Source organism: Pagrus pagrus (assembly GCF_965226575.1).
Source record: "Pagrus pagrus genome assembly, chromosome: 9".
Classification (NCBI taxonomy): Eukaryota; Metazoa; Chordata; class Actinopteri; order Spariformes; family Sparidae; genus Pagrus; species Pagrus pagrus.
The window spans coordinates 23,552,099-23,571,118 of record NC_140193.1 but is presented as its reverse complement, the minus strand read 5'-3'; the positions used below and the strand labels follow the sequence as shown (position 1 = coordinate 23,571,118).

The following is a 19,020-nucleotide window of genomic DNA, read 5'->3' as shown; positions in this document are numbered from 1 at the left end:
GGTTTTTACAAGAGATGTCATACATTTTTCATATGATGACTCACCTGCTGTAGTCACTCTTTGAAAGGCTCCATTTTGCATAATTAGTTTTTCCATTAAATTCTTTGCAGCATATTTATTTTCTCTATCTCAGTCCTGCAAAATGCCCCTTTTCTTGCGAGCCAGTGTTGTTCTGTACAGTTGCACAGCTTTAGGAATGTGCATGCTGGCTTCCTTGAGAGCCTGCACAAGCCTCTGCGAGCTTCCCAGAAATCCCATTTCTGCATCTCTAAAGTTGTTTATCTATATCTTCATAGGAGCATGTTCCGGCTGTATTTCTCCCCCCTGAGTGGGCTGACTTTCTACCGTGGTGGCCATCAGCCAAATATCGATCTGTCAGCTAGAGCTAACGCTGAATCTCCCTCATCCATCTGCGATAATCCTTACATCTCTATTAAAATGGAGTAGCCAAAAACACACAAACAGTAGTTAGTCTGCATGGTATGGATGCTGCAGTGATAGCTATAAATTATGTTCTGCTGACAGGTAATGGGGGAGCAGGAGACAGGAAGGAATACAAATACTGCATCGACTGGTTGGGAGAGGGAGAGTACGGAGAGATAAAGGGAGAGAGGGAACTCTGTGATTTGTTGGGGGGGAAGCCCTGCCGTGGTCAATATAATCAGTGTAGCATGCAGGCAACCACTGCTTGTTGGCCCCGTTTGTCTGCTGCTCTTTTTGCTTAAAGCTTTCAACACATAGAGCCTCTTAATACCTTCACCTTCTCCCTGATATCTCCACTAAGTGCCTGCATCGTAAGATACCAGAGAAGACGTTACAAATGGTACTAAATTGCATTTTTGATTCAATATTTGATCACCACAAGTGATCATAGTTTATTGTCTCACACGCCGTGTGCGTTAATCGAAAATGATGTCTTTTTTGAGTGCTTGAGTCAAGTGCTTTCAGTCATGAATGAATTAAATAACAAACTGAAAAAAATTACAGTTTTGAAGGCCATTTGAGAATATTGAAAGTAAACATCAGAAGGTTTTTATGGGTGATTAGCTGTGATTCATCCATGTGGAACATCAAAAATGTAATTATATGTCAAAATGTACATTTATATTTGCTAAATTTTAATTTCTGGCATTTAAAAAAGATACTTTTGATCTGCCACAGCTGACTTCTCATAGCTGTCTTCTGATATCGACTGTGTTGTCCCTATCTGTTTCCGTCTTTGTAAATTGACCGTTTCTACCAATGATTTGGCAAAATCACAATGTTATATATTTATTTAGAAAAACCTGCAAAAAACACCGGCATTTATAATTTTTTTTTTTTGCCTTTTGAGTGACACACTTACCATTAGTGTCAGGAGCTCAGCCAAATAAAACAGTGCACTTCAAATTTATATTCACAACTGCTGCACAACAAAGATGTTAAGGTCTGATGTGCATATTGGCCTCCAGCCTTCCCCGTTGCAGGGGACTGAAGGACTACAGTGAAAGGCTTTTATTAAAGGAATAAAACTCTCAAATAGCGCTCGCTGTCCAATACAAACAGGATATCAGATAACAAATGTTCGAACTGTTGATGAGGTTCTGATGCATGTCTACACCTGCAGGATGCTGCCTGTCTGCAACTGTACTTATACTTTATCAAGTCTATCTCACTTCTGTAGTGAAAGCTTCGATGCACAGTTGCTTGTTGTCTCTCCACCAGCTGCCTTTGTCACACTCTCAACCATCTGATGAGGTGCCTGCAACTATTACTGCAGCAATTATATAAGTTATCACCTGTGCAGCAGTTCACTGTTGATGACTGTGCTAAAGTTGCTCACTCTTTGCATAGATGTGTCACATCTCTTAGGTGAAACGATGATGTTTGCCAACCAGATACGGGCGTGATACTCTTTGGGAACAGTCGTAATTTGGAAGGTACAAGGTCCAACAATCTTTCATAAGCAGTGACCACCTTCTACATTTGGGACGCACCCCAGTGCCACTGTAACCTAGCAACCACCGCTGTGTGCATTCGTTTTGTGTGATGTGTTTGTGGTTGTTTATTTGCTCGTCAAAGGAATAACTTTCCGAAACGAGGAATTCAATCAGAAGAACCATTTTTTTCAAGAAACACATTTTACAAAATCACATTTAAGATGTTGCTTAATACCTCAGCAATTTACAGACATGAATCATTCATCCCTGATGCCTGTGAGCCTTCCACTCATTCCTCTAATAATTAACTATTTTAAGAAGTCATAAATCTTCATGTAAGCGATTAGTATCACTCAGTGATTGAGAAATGTGTTGTTTTTATAATCTGTGATCCAATCGGCCTCTTTTACTTTTTAATTGGCAACCCGCAACATTTTTTCCTACCCAGCGCTTTTTGCCTAATATCTCCCTGTTTCCACTGCTATTGTCAGTATTTTCTTGTTTTCCTTTGAAACGGTTTGAAAAATGCATGTTTCAGCAGTGGGCCTTTATACTGCTTAGATTCAGGCCACTTGTGATAAATAAACAAAGGCACATTTTTCTCTTGCCCATTTTTGTTGTTTAGTGCGAGTGTAAGTATGTGTTTACACGACGGAGCAGCAGAAATTAAGGAGAAACAGAAGAAGTGTAGGCGCGAGGCCCAGATAATTCTAATTTCTTTGTTCCTCTCTGAGACCCACAGAGGATATGTTAGTATGTAGATATGCAGATGGCATTATTGTCATTTCTCCATGAATACATATTGCTGTAGCTATCAGAGCAAACACGTCTAGCCTGTTCACTGTATTAATGACCCTGGTTCTAGCCTAATTGCTCTCCCAGTGTGTAAATGTCAAGCACCATGCAAATACAAATGGCACACTTGTGCTTGTTGCCTCAAGAGCGGTGTAATGTGCAAATGAGCAGCGGAGAGACAAGGGCTCAAAAGCAACAAGTAGTCCTCAGGAATTCAGTATCCAAACAGTAATAGGACACTATCGCTATCACTGCAGGACACTGTCGCTTGCAAACTCACGTCAGATCGTGCACTTGACAGTCCTCTCTGCTACCTGTTGTGTAACTATGTTATCACAGTTAAGGCCTGTTTTTGTACTCAGCCAGATGAGCCTGTACAACCTTGTGGGAGTTTATTCTTTATGTGGTGGACATCAACCAACGTTGCAAAAGTATCTAGTATGAATTTCAGTTTATTAAACCTTGATATAGATAAAATTTAAGAGAATGTATCAGTATTTTTTTACATGATCAAATATCAGGTGGTAAAAATACCACATGGAGGTTGATTAAAGAAATGCTGCACTGGTGCACCAAAACCACAATGTGTTTTTATGCTAGCTTCATGGCTAAATACTTTCCCTTAAATATTACCAACAGGTAAAACATTTTATTAATCTATTGAAATATCTTAACATCTGCTGCATCGATTGACACCAAATTTTGTACGGACAATTAAAGTTCCCAGAGCATACATGTTAATGACTATGGTGATTTTTCTGGCTTTTCCTTTAAGGCAACTGTCAGGCCCACATTCATGATTTTGAGCAAAATGTCACAACAAACATCGGATGGACTGGCATAAAATTTCGAATAGACATTCATGCCCACCCTAATGTTGAATACCTGCAAAACCAATGACATCTTCAACGGTACCTAAGGTGGTCATAAACAGATGCTAGCATGTGAAAACGGGAACTAAACATGCTAAATTACAAATCCAGCTAAACATCATTATGCTAGCATTAGTAATGTGATGTCAGCTTTAGCTCAGGCAGGCAGCTGTGCGTTTAAGCACAAACTCACAGAGCCACTAGACTAGATCCGAGTCTTGTTTCTCTCAAATGTAAGCCCCAGGAAAAGATGTGACAGCACCTTCTTCAATTAATTTTAGGGGTTTCGGTGCATAATCAGGGAGTCATTTGCATGTTCATCCCCCGTTCTGTTGCTCAAAAGCTGTTCTGAGCTGTCTTTACTACAGGTGGACCTCATTTATTTGCTATAAACTGCAATCATCATCAAATTTTCAGTCACTAAGTCTAAAGAACCTTTCATGAAATGTTTTTTCTTGCTTGCGATGGAAAGTCGCCGTATACCTTGAGGTTATCTACTGATGTTGTTTAACCCTTGATACTATTTAGCATCAAGGAATGATTCATAAAGAGAAATTCTGGAGGGTAAAGGCTATATTATCATGGCTCAAACCTCAGAAGGGCTTTTGTGTCATGCCCATGGGGTTGCAGGTTCAAGTCTTGCTCAAGCTGTTCTCTGTAGCTGGATCAAAGTGTGGGTGTATGTATGTATGTGAAGGATGGAGGTTCTCCTGCTGCGACGAAAAAGCCCTCAGTGTTCTGCCTGCCTGCAGGTGTAATGGCTACAGCCCTCTCTTTTCCGCCACAAGAATCTGTCTTCCTTTTCTATTTCCACCCATGAAATGAAAGTAACATTTTATCAAGCTTCACCCCTGCAGTTGTAAAAATCGATACAGTGAGAGGTCTTACAGAAGGGTTGTAAATCATAAAAATGAATTCTCTTAAATCTAAGCTAATCCTCTGTCTGCTGTGTCTATATGTGGTTCTCCACACTGAGCCAGGCAATACAAAAGCTACTGCCTGCAAGTTCAGGCACATTTGTGTTCATCTACGCATAGTAATACTCAGTTTCATTCCTCAAAAAGCAAAAAACTATTGAATATAAATATTATTCAGACATCTGTGTGTAGTATCGTAGTATTTTTGTCCTTTAGTAAGAATAGCTCTGACCTGTAAATGTTTACAGCGGACAATATTGCGGTTACTGTGCTTACACCACAGCTTCAGTGCAGAGGCCAGCAGGTCAGGAGGAGTTATTGTGTGATACGATACACCCACACGCACAATACTACTAGAAAAGCTATTCATACCAGAAAACATGCACATGCATACAGAAGAAGGAGGCTTATGGCTCACAGATAAAAAAACAAAAAAAACAAGCAGCTGTTGAATATCTGAACTTTTAAACCTCATCCTACATTTTCATGTTGTAATAAGTAACATACCTTATGTCCAGTAAAGTCTTCTGCACATCTGCCCCCTCCATGTGGACACATGAAGGAAACATTTGTCCGAATACCAACAAAGGACTTCACTTTAAAGGGTCTTGTATCAAATACGGGGATGTGGCAAGTTCCTAGATGGGGTCTTGATTTTCTCCACTTCCAGAGTTGATGAGAAGTAACAGGCAGGTAAAAGGACACTAATGCACCTCGGGCCGGGAGCTCGAGAGAGTTTTCCACAGGGGAAACGAGCAGTTTTGCTCCTGTACAACTGCAACTGCTTTGTGTTGTTTGTGCCTACGCTCCAAAGAGCATTTCCAAGAAATCTGGTCTTCTTGGAATCGATGCGTGAGGTTGTTGAAAGGGCGCCGCTTTGGATCTTGGAGCACAGATCTGCTGGAACCTGGAAAAAATGTGCAAGGGATGTTTGTAATGAAAAATGACCCTGATCTGAACCTGATGCTTTGTCACTGGGCTTCTGGGCTCATCGTAGACTGTCCATAATAGACACCATGTATAATGGTGATTAGTCAGTGTAGCTGGTACCAGAACACCTTAGGTCAGAGAAAGATGATTGACTGTGTTGCCTGGTCGTCAGATCTGCGTCTGTAGGCGTCAAACACTTTTAAGAAGAATCAGAGCTGTCCATCGATTGTCACCTCATGGTGAGTTGGTTAAGGATGTGAGGCCAGTGGCTGGTTTTCGAATGGTTTTCAAATTTTCAACAGTTAGTTAGACCTTCATCGCAAAGTCAGCTGGTCAAGTCAGTTACAAACTGTCAGCTAATTGAAATGGCAGATTTTGGAAGTAGGAAAGAGAAACCGTAGTGTTTGTTTGACACAAGCCTTAATATTTGAATGACCTCTGTGAAGAAATGCAGACGGAGCCTCTTTTAAAGATTATCTTTGAACTTTAGGAATTTCACTATGTTTTAATAAAATGAGAAATAGATGAAAGACTGTGAATAGACACTTGGCAGATTACATGTATTGCAATGATGCAGAAGAGCCTCAGATAGTACCGCAGGATTTTGATCAGTCGCAGGTGAAGTATTGACTACATTCAGCAAAGTATTCCCCAGATCAAATATGGCAGCTGATGGGCAGGCCGACTGGTTCGTGATTCCTTTCTGGCTGACTGGTTGAATCACTCAGCCTTCCAGCTGTAGCCATGCCACATTTCATCCTCAGAGAGAGACAGACTGTTGGGGAATCCTCTACCGTCTTCCCCTCATGCACAGACACTCAGGCTGTGAGTGCTCTGGCTGCTTGTCAACAAGGTTTCAAAAGAGAAGGACACTGTGAAATGGCCTCTCTACAGTCAAATATCAAAAATATCAAAGGAAAAGCAGGACTGTCTGTAACCAAATCCCTCAATCCTATTATATATTAAACCGGCCATTTGAAGAAATCACAGCTTTAATCTAGCTTTTTCATTCCATCTGTTCAGGTCTTCAGAATTACCACACTGTCATTCAAACATCTGGCTGTACGAGCAGCTGTAATCACACGCATGTGGTTGATACAAACGGGTTAACTTTTTATTAGGCCAACAGTAATAGTTACGTCTATTTGTGTAATGCTCTAGCATCCAGATTATGCACTGCACTACAACCACTGCCAATGAATGACATCCTCGATGATGACCTGTGACATGCCTCTGAGAAAAACACAGACAGATGTAATCTGCTGGGCATGAATGATGTACAAACCTGGCACTCTAAATGTGGGTATAATTGCATGTGGATGTGGACACCGAGAATAATCCTTTTTACACGGAAATATGGAAATTCCAGATAAGTCACTGTAAGAGCAAAGTACCAGCCAGAGATCCTGTTGAACAAATTGACTGGAGAAAACAAGCAGGGGATGCTAATTTATGCAAGGAATGTGGAGTAGCAGTATCCAACAGGTGACAAACTGGAGGACAAGAATAGCAGTGCTGTATACTGCGAACAGAGATATCACACTGGAATTGCTCCCAAAAAGAGTGAGATGACACTAACCTGTGCTTCCAGTGAGATTGTAACAAAGGCCGAAGAAGATCTAAAGATTGGAGCACAGAAACAGCAGTCTAGGCCCAGTAGGAGCTTCTGTAATGACGCTAATATACAGAAAACAAGCCGGCAGCCTTGTCAAAGACTTCAGTCGCTCCGCTGTAAAAGAAAGGTGATCTTTAACTGCCTCATAACTCCAGAGCAATCATAGTTGTAGATCTCTCACAACATCTACAACTCAATGCTGCTTAACAGAATTTCCCATAATATTGAACCTATCTGATGATAAAAAAACAAAACAACTCCCGCAAATGCAGATCAAGACTACCACAGATCGTTGCCCTCTGAAGAATCGTAGAAGAGCTGAGAATTTCTAAGTCAAAGGTGTCACTTGTATTAGTAGATTTCTTCAAAGCATACGATGGCGTCGACAGAAAGATTATATTGCATAATGCTTCTGTGCTCTTATAGAGGACTAAGAGCACTCAAATGCATTAAAGTTTTGTGAGAGACAAACAACATGAAACTGAAGGTTAAATTAAATAGAATAAAGTTAATGAGTGACATAGACTCCTGGCACACCATGGTGAATCAGAATTCCTGCAATATGATGATGATGATGATTACAAGAATATATAGATTATTGTGAATATCTAGCAAATTGTCTTTGGAGTTTTTTGTTTGTCTGTTTTTCTACCTCAAAGGATAATACCAGTACATTTGCAATTTGTACCTCCTTAATTACAAATAATTTGCTGTTAACATTTTTGTTGACTATTTTTCCTGCTGCCATTGATGCTCGCTCTTTACCGTCACCACTAGGGGTTAAGGGGCTGACCAGGAAACAAAATAGTTAGTGAAGGTCGACCCCTTATATTTATACACACTAATTCAACTGTATAGAAATAGAGGGTACGGATTTTGCAGTGAGAATGTAAAAAAATGTTTAAGGTGCCCACACCCTTTGACGTGTGTTTAGACATTTTCAAAATCAAATTAGAGACCCTTATCCAGGTACAATTTTGACTGCCATGTAAGAGATACAATGATTGAGTCACCTAGAAAGAAAGACATCCTGATGCATCCTGCGGTGTAAGCAGCTGTGGATTATTGGTAAAAAATAAAAATCCCCAATTAGTCAGAGAGGTCCAAGAAACTTTGTGTGCGCTTGTATTTGTGCTGTGACACAATTTCATGCTAAAACTGGTCCCAAAATTGCACCATACACCATTTTATCCACATTAACGCAACCTCTGCTACGCAGCCAGTGTAAGGTGTCAGTTTAGAGACACAAAATTGGCAAAAAGACAAACGAGCAAAAAATGCAGGTGTGCCTGATAAAAATGGCATCACACCTGCGTTTGCTCTGCCTCTGCTTCTATGAAAATAGAGCACGTTCGCCTTCTGCCATGCGAGGGAATGATTTGTAGTTACATCGACAGTTCAGCTCTTGCCTATTGAAAAGCAGAATTAGGTATGTGAGTAGTATGTGGTGTGGTAAAACCCCAAAGACAGCTATGAAAAATGATTCTCCTGGTTCAGGAGAGCAGGGCTTTTCTGACCTATCAGATGATGCTGTGATAAGATGTGGGGTTATCTTCGAAAGCAGGGGCCATTTACATGTACAACCTTCCAGTGACAGTACTGGATAAGGCACATTATACATGTTTGTGCATTTTTCGGTCTTGCATGTCTCACTCGTGCACCTTCACACACACAAAACATCACAATTTAAGTTTGAGGCTATTATCCTTGCTGTCACCAGAATCCCATAAAACCAAAACCAAGCCTTAAGCTCATCTAAGCTGTTCTACCAAACACACATACATGCACTACATTTTGTTTAATTTAAAGAAAAAAAGCCACAGTTACTTCTTTGAACAGCTGGGCACTGTGGTTTTTGGCAAACGCCACTCAAACAGGAAAACAGTCATGTATTTGTTTAGGGCTATTTTAAGTTGCGGATACGTAAACAGTTGGTGTTAGTACTGTAATTATTTATGGCACCAGGACGTTGTGGGATGGGCCCACTGTGAAATTGGAACTAATTGATGATAGATTCATGTTTAATCAATTCATTGTTGGTTTAGATCTTTTTCATAGGACTTAATGACAATAAGAAATTTAATTAGATTAAATCACCAGCCTCATCCTTTAAATCTTATTTATTTATTTTTTTTAACAAATGCTGGCTGATTTGTTGAATCCCTCGGTAACGCTTTATAATAACCATCACTGATAAATGGTACATTTATAGTTCAGTTAAGTCACTGAATCTTGATTTATAGTTATGTGACTGTTAACATAGAATGAAATTTTTTACAAGCCATTTATTAACAACATGATTTGGAAGGACATTACAACGTCTTAACTGATGTTTATAAACCTTGACAGTTGCTTAATAAATGGTTTATTAGGAATTTCATTATTTGTTAACAGTGAATTAACTATTATCCAATAAAACAGCTGGTTTGAATTTCTCCATTAACAGCAACAGTAACACAAATCAAGCTCAAGTAACAACAAATACAGCAGCAGTGCCACCGCTCCCACAAAAATTAAAATACCAGTGCTGACATTAGTAAGAAGACCAACACATTGAATATAAACACCAACACATATTTTAAGTGTTTCCATTAAATATGTGAGGAGAGAGCAGCTCTTTTGTTGGTGCATCTTATAGCAACAAAAGAGCTGCTCTCTCCTCACCCACTGCAATCTTTTCACTAAACTGGACGCCCATTAGAGTTGCAGGCTGAGGAAGATGTTTAAGTGCAAAGTAGCAGGAGACAGAGTCACCGACAAGTGAATCTACAAGAAGAAGACATGCACTTCCTCTTCCAAAACAAAAAAAAAAAAGAAAAAAAAAACTGGGACGCTGTTCCTGAGGGTGTAAACAACACAAACAGAGCAGAGACAGACACACACAGCGAGGAGAAACAGCTCCATACCTGGAGACACCGCTCACATTTTTCTCTCTGTATGTTCGCTGTTTCTGTGCTGTACAATGAGTATCTATTTATTTTCCTCTGTGTGTGTGCTTGGAGTGTGCGTGCGTGTGCACTTCAATAAAACAGTGTGTGTGTTTCGCTGTATGTGTGCGTGACATGTCTATATTGCTTGTCAGCTAGTTGCACAAGGCACACTGGCTTGACAAGAGATGACCAGCCAATCTAGCAAGAAAATGCGGCTGCCTTGACACCAATCTGGTACCAATTTACGGATCAACTGCAGCAGAGTGGACACACACACACACATGCTTGCACACACCGAGGAGCTCTTGAAACCCCACCGGTCTAGGCGTGGGTGGTTGCTCTTTGTTTGTGTGTTTGTTCACCAACAGGCTCTCCTACAATGTTGTGTTATTTTATATTTAGTGTGAGAAACGCATTTTTTCTCATATAGACTTTATTGTGTCCTCCAATGATTTATTCCAAAGGCTTAGGATGTTTGCCACTTCTCAGGATTGGCTTTCTCCATGTACGTTTATCCAAACTGACCCCAGTGACCCCAGTGTTTGAGTATAATGCCCGCTGTTTGCTAACCAGTTTAAGATGGTGCTTGTTTACTGTTTTCCATTGCAGCCTCGAATCTCATCCAAGAAATAATAAACAAGTAATCAATCTTCTCAATTTCAACATTGTATCACACATTGAATGTTGCTAGAGATCCTGTTCCACTTGTCACTGAGACATCTGATTGGAGAATTTGGCTTTAGGCACATAACTTAAAGGGTAACTCCGCCAATTTTCCTTATTTAAGTGTGTTTTCAGGTCTTGGGGAGTACTGCTTCAGATGTGAAAAAAATAGGTAAAAGCCTTTTTGTTGCTCCAGAGGAAGCTGTATGTAATCTGATAAATTGTCTCCAGTGATGTCACTAAAGAGCCTAGTTGTATTGTGGGTAATGTAGGCGCCAGGTTTTGAAAAGGAAGAACAATGCGTGGAATAAAAAAGGCGATATCCCTGATTGTGCTGTATTGATTTTGATCTTTTGTTTTTAAACTGTCCATAATGAGTCCAACAGTGCTATAGGAGTCTAACAGTAGACTAGCGGACCTGGCGCCTACATTACCCAAAATGCAACTAAGTGACATCACTGGAGGCAATTTATCAGATTCCATGCAGCTTCCTCTGGAGCCACAAAAGGCTTCATACTACTTTTTCCACATATGCAGTAGTGCTCCCAGAGACCTTTAAACACACTTTCACTGTAATGTGATAAATTGGTGGAGTTGATCTTTAACATGATGTTCTCCTTTCGTCCTACTCAAACTAAATCATGTGTGCCAGACATGTAGTGTCTAATGACATTCATTGTGGCTGCAACATTAAGTTGCCCTTTAACTGATTTTTGAGATTTTTGAAAAATCATTTTTCACTGAATTACCTTCAGAACATTAATAGAGTTTCCTATTTAGCTTATCTAATCCTTCAAACCAAGATCATGACCTGAATCTTTATTGGACTTTTTGCATGCCACAGGTTTGTTTCATATAGGGAATGGCTACACTTGAATGTAACATTTCTAAACATAGACTCTCTCTCTCTCTCTCTCTCTCTCTCTCTCTCTCTCTCTCTATGTATCTGTGTGTGTGTGTGTGTGTGTGTGTGTGTGTGTGTGTGTGTGTGTGTGTAAAATGTGCCGGGGGAGCTGTACTGGGCCAGTGTTAAAGGTTCTCTGCCTTCAGGGAAACTTTATTGAACACTTAAGTGCTTGTGGTGGCCAAACACCTTGAAGTGTCAGTTCTTTTTGTCACCCTTTCAGTAAAATGTATATTTTTGGCTCACTTGGGCAAAAAAGGAAGTATTACCACAGATGTTAAGGTGACTGTAAGCAATGGTCTGATAGAAATGTCTGTTATTTGAAAATAAAACCATATTTTACCCTTTAAAGCAGTATGTCGCTGGAGTGCAGCCCGCTGGCTCACTATTTTATGGCTGCAGAGTGGAAGTTTTTTTCTTATTTACTGCAATGAAAAAGGAAATAAAACAAATCTGTCCAGATGGAAATTCATTATATGCAAGAATTATAGTTAAAAAAAAGAAAGAATGAATTATAAGTTGTTTGCTACACTTGGAGGTTATCATTTTGTCTCAATAACTCCTGTTGTGTCTGTCCTGTCAGCACTGACAGTAACAACTTGGCAGTTTTTGTTCAAAACTCTTGAAATATAAAACACAGGCTCGATGATTCATAATCACAATTAAAAAACGCTTTTCTCCGAGTCATTCGTGAAACATGGCGTCATTTGCATCGCCCGTGAATTGCAGACTTCTTCATCAGCTGTAGCTATTAATTTGTCGCAGCTCAAATCTGATGCATCGTTTGAGTCAGTGTTGCAGAGCGTGACAACATGCACTTTCATTGTCTGCACATCCAAGGATCTGTGCAGACAAAGAGCAAAGTCAAGAGATATTCCTTTGACATTGTGACTTTGAGGCTCAGCCAGGAAGTCTCCTTGATCACGCTGTCTTTTGTTTTTATTCTGTCTGTCAAAAACTTAATCTTCTCTCCATAAAACATGCCATTACCGTTTGCTTGCTGATGACAGCGCAGCCTCTAATTTTGGGGTCTTTGGGTGCCCACCTGACCAGACCTTCAGTTTCATGTCATGTACCTGTAAATATAAGCAAAAATCGCCACCTTTTCTTTGTCGTTTTATTTTATACTCTGGCAGATCATGTAAAACAAACAATTTAAGGTAAAAAAAAAAAAGAAAAAAGAAAAAAGGAAAAGGAAAAAGGGAATCTGAAACTGTACACTGTCTGTGTACACAATTCATCCAGTTGTTTACCAGTGACTCTCTTCATTTGGTCCCTGTCTCTTCTCCCTCCTCTGGGTTTGATAATCAGACAGGTCTGCTGAAGCCCCCATTGTCTGCACACACTGTCGACGTGACTCTTATACATATGAGTGCAGCTTAGCATTGTGAATGCAGCTCAGCTTTCTGGAGGTTGACCTTTTTCCATGGATTAATAGGTTTTATGCTGGCAGCATTAATAAACAATTTCTTCGTTTCCACAGTGGGGTAGTGAGCAGTCACTCTGCATATTAATGTGCGCCCCCCGCCCCACACCAGCCTCCTCTCACCTACTTTTCGACGGTCATGCTCGGCAAACACGACCCGTTTTGTGTTTTTTTTTCCAAAGGAGGTTTGTTCCAGAGTGACTCTCGTTGCTCTGCACTGCTTTAATGCCTATTCTTCTCTTTTTCAGAGCTTTTTATTGTAAACTCCCACTCTCTCCATCTGTCTGTATCCTTTTGACTCTATCTTCCTTTAATTTTCTGTAGAGGCTGCATTCCTCTCAGGATTTGCCCCTTCTCCTGAATCACACTCCTTTCTCAATCTCTTTGCCTTTTCCGCTGCACCTTCACCTGACTCTTCTCCTCCTTTATTTCTGTCTCTGTCTTCTTGCTTTGGTGACGGGCTGATTATGTGGGGCTGAGCAGTTTTTGCCCCTCACGCTGTCTGTGGCCAAGGTCAATTATGGCCTTCCCTTTCAGAGCAGGGAGCCACTGATGTGCAGCGCCAGGCAGGGAGATCGAGAGGGGAGAAAATCAAGCGTTTGGTGCCTCAAAAATGATTCGATTTGCTGCTGGTGCAAAAGTGTGTGGCGTGTCTGAATCTCGCTCTCCTTTTTCTTTTTCAATGTCACCCATATTTTAAAAAGAAAATCAGTTTGATGTTAGAATAATACAGCAAACAACTCTGTTTACTGCCGCAAACCTTCTCTCTATGATTTTGACTGGTTCTTGTAAATTATCCTACAACAAAGCTCCTCTTATTGACGACTTTACATCAAAATACTGCCATAACATGGTGATCAGATTCAGCACATCAGTATTTGTGACATTTATATGAAACATTTGATTCACAGTGGGTTTATACTCGATTAATATAAGTGTTGATTAGTACAGCTAAGCACTGCAAATAAGTTCAAATAAGTGCCCCCAGCAATAATTTGTTTGTGCCTTTGTGGCAACTATTTTTGGAAGGCAGTCTCCTGCTTCAACAGACCTGCACAATGTGAGGTCAATCATATGGATCCAATACTTAACTGTTCATATACTCTGATTCGGTGTCCACATACTTTTGGCCACAAAGCTTACAGCCAAAGAAGTCAAAGTCAAAGAAAATATTGCATAATTCAGATTATCAACAACTTCTGACATATGAATGAAGCACTATTGATCAGAAATGAGGACACATGACTAAACCGTGACTGTCGCAAGACAAAGGCAGAACATGATTAAAGCATTCGGCTTGTCACTGACATTTGACACACTTGCAATGCAATCAACAAACAATGTGTCTGAAGTCGGCTGCCGTCACCGCTCTGATCTTCAAGTCAAACTGATTATGGTGACTGGCAGTGTTAAATTTTTGTTCAGCGTCGAGCATCATTCCACAGGCAAACCACCTCCATTCGCTGCGCCTCCGTAAACAAAGGCAGACTTTTTTGTGCGTCTGTGTGAAGGCGTTTGATTAGCCACAATTATGGCCTTGGCACCGGCTTGTATGATTACTTTGACTCGAGGCTGTTTTCGCATGTGCAGTTTAAGTAATCAGTGCTGGGCTAAGCCTGGACCGGCATCGAAATGTTGTGTCTAATTACAGCAGCCAGCCAACCTGCAGTGAGGCTCACCTGACGAGGAAAAAAGTAGAATTAATTACCTAATTGAGGCAACTCAGGGAACCATGAAGGTAAAACTGTTTGCCTTCTAATCGGCTCAGCAACAGAGTTTGCTTCAGCATGAAACGAGCACGCTTAAACATTGTTTCAGACAACGAAGGACATTCGGTTTGACAAACGAAGCAGTGAAATTAAGACGTTTTGCTGTCTGTTGTTGGCTACAAATCACCAGAGTGAGTGCTTTTAAAATCTTATATCATATGAGATGTGTGTGTTGTGTACAGTGTGTAATATCCCCTTCTATCAGCTCTCCAGACAGGACACAGACTTCTCTTTCTGACAACTTGGACATAATAAGCAGCCATTTGATGTACTGCTGCTCGCCGCTGACACACAATAAATCTTGCACGACAAAATGAATAACGATGGGGTCGAGCCTGTGCATCGTCTCGTCCAGAGGGATTGTTTATTTATGTGATATTTAACGTGCCAGACGGCCTCGTTCTCAGGGTTTTATCATGTCAGACTTGATTTTTATTGCTTCAACCGGCAGTGTGTCTGCCTATCATTGGATTGTTCTGCTCAGCAGCTGTGACAGAAGCAGCATTATTAGTTTTGATCCTAATCCTACATTTGGCACTAGAATATTCTGAAGTTAATTCTCTTGTGTAATAACTGGCGAGACATACCATCATCCGTACGTAGGATTTCCCAACACATAACAGATCAGCACTTTGACTTCTCGATGCCCGTGTTGACAGTTTGGACTGTTGCTGAACTGAAATGGGGTTTTTAACGTCTCAACTGATGCTGATGTTATGCATCATGCATTCGCGCTTTCTGCTCAGACTTGCCCACAAGCCCTTAATCAAGGATAGAGAGGACACTTAAAATACAGCCGGGTGCTTCACAGGATCATTATGGTCATCCCAAGTGTCTCTCTGCTCCTTCCTGCTCTGCTCCGCTCTGCTTCCAGCTGAATACTGTCTGGAGGATAAGCTCTGACAGGAGTAATTCACCAAAGGGATAATTACACCATAATCACGGCATGGTGTGTCCTGTGTTCAAAAGGGAGCATTTAGTCCATAAATAATGTTCTGTGCAGCTACAGTAAGTGAGGATTTAAAGCAAGAGCCTCACTATTATAAAATCTAAAGTGCGGTGGAAGATGGAAATGTAACTGAGAGCTTTTATTGAGAAATCAAATATCATGATAGTGATGGAAATGTCAGTCAGGCGTTCATGGTGCCCAGAGGATGAATCCTATTGACTTCAGTGTTCCCCTGACTTTTCCTCTAGTACCATTTTTCTTTTTTAGTGTAATTTCTTCATAACTATTGGAAGAATTGCCATGAAATTTGATTCAGATAATGATCGCCCACAGAGGATGAAGCCTACAGATTTGACCCCCACTTTCATCTTATATTATTTTGCTTAAGTGGTGAAGATGGACTGAAACAAAATTCATCAAACATCAAACATCCTCTCAGGATGAACTGTGATATGTTTAACTTTGCTGAGTCCCTTAAGTTTTCATCTCCGCCCATCGTCAGGTCAAGATTCTGTCATTTATCACCAAATACCTGCAAAAATAATGTAACTGCCTTTTTGCCCTTAGCTTGTTAACATTGTCTTTGTGAGCATGTTAACTTTAGAATTTGGCACAAACCAAACATGTGCTTGTCCCGTGTCATGCGACTGCTAGCATTGCCGTACTGTCATTGGTTTAAGCTCCAGTGAGTAGGATTTAGGGAGATCTATTTGCAGGAATTGAATGTAATAATCCTAATTATGATATATAATTATCACAGTTATGTTTTCATCAGTCTACAGTACAATCAGATGAAACCAAGATGTGTTTTTGTGACCGTAGACTCATATTCAGAGGGAGTGGATCCTCTTCTTTGGAGTCCACCATGTTGCAACATCATGTTTCTATCATAGCCCAGAACAAACAAACAGAACACTGCCTATAGAGAGGGCCTTCACATTTTTAAGAGCCACTATAGGAGAGGGTGAGGCAGGGCCGCCCCTGGCAAAATTGGGGCCCTAAGCAGAATTTTATTTTGAGGCCCCCCCCTTTACAAAATGACTGTATCACAAAATGCCATTTAGGTTTACAACCTCTTTCAACAATGGAACAAGCCTTTTACAGATGCAGGCTGCTTCAGTAGACATGGTGCCTGATGGCCCTTGTGACATACTGGGTGCTGGCTCCGTGTCACCCTTAGTAACAAACTTCAGCATGGACCCTGTTATGACAAGAAATCCACCATACAAGCAGATTATTAAGATTTGTTTTGGTCTTAATGGTAAATTACACAATGAAATTAATGTAAATACTAGCCTCACAAAGATTAAAATGCAATTAATGCAAATACGACTACAGCTAATAATATTCATTATGATTTGATTTGATGATATTTCTATATTTAAATATTTTTATATACTTATTTTAACATTTAGTACTTAGGTTCTATATTCCTACACTGCTGTTTGCTGCTGCAACGCTTTACATTTCTCCATTGTGGGTCAAATAAAGGATTATCTTAATTTTTCTTATCTAATCTTATATGACTTATGAATTAAATGAAAGATGGCGACATTTACCTCCATAAAAATAGCCCAAAACTTCTATTGATAGCATAGATTGATAGGCTATAAACCTGAGCCAACATACGACCACCAACTGGTCAATTAACCGCTCCTTTTTCAACAGAGGTGAATGTAGATGCAGTTAACAAGACATTCAATAAATGATAATCAGGGCCGCTGGAAAATTTAATCTCCAGTCCACATCTAGACAGAATTATCCTCTCTTCTGTCTCATGATTAGCAGGCTAGCAGCTGAGGTGTTCATGCCACAACATACCCAACTTCAAGTGAAGCACGAGCCTCCTCTTGTTTTGACTTTGTCTTTCTTTTGCTTGCCCCCAATTCATATTGCCGTTTGGACGCCATCTCTCCACCTGCATCCAACTGCCTGTCGGCGCATCTGACCGCTGATTGGTCAGATGCTGCGTGCTGTCAATCATTGCGGCAACGTGTGCGGTGTCAGATTACTCGTCTCTTTTTTTCTCTCCTGCCTCGGGCTGACTCTGTGCTCTACGCGCGCCTCACGGCAGCGATGCGCATCCTTTGCACATTGGCAGAGAATGCGTCCCCTTGCACAAAATGGGGCCCCCCACAGATCGTGGGGCCCTATGCACAGCGCGTGTTCTGCGTCTAGGGAGGGGCGGCGCTGGGGTGAGGCCACGGGTATTCAGTTGGTTGCAATCTGCAACTACCCTGGTAGATGCCACTAAATCTTACACACTAAACCTTCAAGATGTTAACACACAGGCTGTAGCCATATGTCTTTGTATGATCTTTTTTCACATTTAGCCGTATCATTCAAAAGTAGCTGAATCAAAAAGGTGCAGAAAGATAATTCTATGATAGCCAGTACCATGTTTGACAAGATTGTGTATGTTTATTCATTTAAATTTTGCATAGAAATTAATTTGTAGTGCACTGTAGGCTGGAAGATGACACTAGATACAAGAAAAGTATCCCACACAATCTCAGTTTTTCATATGTGTCGCAGAGAAATTAAAATATTCATTGTTTTGAGTCCTTTAAGTCCAAATTTCTCCTTAAAGACTCCAGTGGCTGACATTGAGAGCACAGCAGTACAGGACGTATTGGAGGATTTTTGCGGATACTCTCAGTGGTACTTTGTGCCAGCTCAGTGTGAGATGCCCACAACAGATGTGGTGAAACTCTCCATTGTGATGAGTGCGCCTTGATTAATACACCCCGATGAATGCCTTTATTTTTAGCCTAGCAGGGCGGACAATGTGGAAACGCTTTTTATTACCCTTCTGGTTGGAGATGAATGGGCAACGGCAGAAAGAGATGTGGTGCCTCGGTGTTCATTCGTCATTGCCAGTTTGAGGTGTAAAGGATGGAGGAGTCACTTGATTAGTTCTATCATTATTCGTACAAAGTTCAGACGGCATAGACAAATTGCTGATAGAAGACATAGTATTTGGGAAGAACGATCCCCGTTGGGTTTCGTCAATTAGGAAGAAACTGGAGAACAAGCCGGGAGTGTCGGGCAAGACATCTGGGGGGGAATAGTGCTGATGTTTCCAGCGCCGGGGCATCGGGGTCAATGCCGAACAATATATACTTTTCTGCCGGGAACATGAGCTAATTGACTAAACGAGCGCTCCTACATCTGATGTCAAGGTTAAGGCCAAGGAGAGAACGAGAGTTGCATTTCATCAGAGCAGGTCGTTAGGCTCGGCTTGAATCAGACCTGATTATAGCGAGGTGGACTCTGCAGCGCTCATCTTTTTCACGACAGGTGGAAGTATGAAGTCCATTTCACCTGGCGA

General features: G+C 40.8%; 1 protein-coding gene across 4 annotated transcripts in view; it reads left to right on the top strand.

The window, feature by feature from the left end:
* The window catches only part of fgf14 (fibroblast growth factor 14), a 122,778-nt gene that overhangs the window by 97,573 nt on the left and 6,185 nt on the right, over positions 1–19,020 (top strand). The gene's annotated exons all lie outside the window — the stretch shown is intronic.